Genomic DNA, 610 nt, shown 5'->3' with positions numbered 1-610 from the left:
TAAAACACAGACCTACTAGAGCATGGACTTGAGGATATGGGTAGGGGGAAGGGTAAGCTGTGACGAAGTGAGAGAGTGGCATGGACATATATACACTACCAAATGTAGAATAGGTAGCTAGTGGGAAGCAGCCGCATAGCACAGGGAGATCAGCTCGGTGCTTTGTGACCACCTAGAGGGGTGGAATAGGGAGGGTGGGAGGGAGGGAGATGCAAGAGGGAAGAGATATGGGAACCTATGTATATGTACAACTGATTCACTTTGTTGTAAAGCAGAAACTAACACACCATTGTAAAGCAACTATACTCCATAAGGATGTTTAAAAAAAAAAACACAACATAAACTGCAGCAGGTCACCCACGTTATCTGAGTGTTTGCTATGCTCAAGGCACTGCACTCGGTTGATTCAAATCAATCCTCACTGCTACCCTATGAGGTCGGTTCATTATTATTCCTATTTTACTGAGGGAAAAACTGAGGCTCCAAAATTCCTGCTCTTCCCTGAGGTCACACAGCTGGGTAAGTGGTTTGACCACAGGGCTTGCAAGCTGAAATCTCTGAACTGCGGTCTGTGACTGATCACAGACGCTCCCCACCCCCGCCCGCACCC

At 47.2% G+C, this 610-nt stretch overlaps 1 protein-coding gene across 1 annotated transcript in view; it reads right to left on the bottom strand.

The window, feature by feature from the left end:
* Window positions 1–610, bottom strand: part of LOC102990718 (BTB/POZ domain-containing protein 16) — a gene marked incomplete at both ends in the record, with an annotated part of 21,478 nt that overhangs the window by 2,390 nt on the left and 18,478 nt on the right. The gene's annotated exons all lie outside the window — the stretch shown is intronic.

The sequence above is a fragment of the Physeter macrocephalus genome, unplaced genomic scaffold (genome assembly GCF_002837175.3).
Source record: "Physeter macrocephalus isolate SW-GA unplaced genomic scaffold, ASM283717v5 random_1138, whole genome shotgun sequence".
Lineage (NCBI taxonomy): Eukaryota > Metazoa > Chordata > Mammalia > Artiodactyla > Physeteridae > Physeter > Physeter macrocephalus.
Note: the sequence above shows the minus strand (reverse complement) of the source record. Positions and strands in the feature narration are given on the sequence as shown.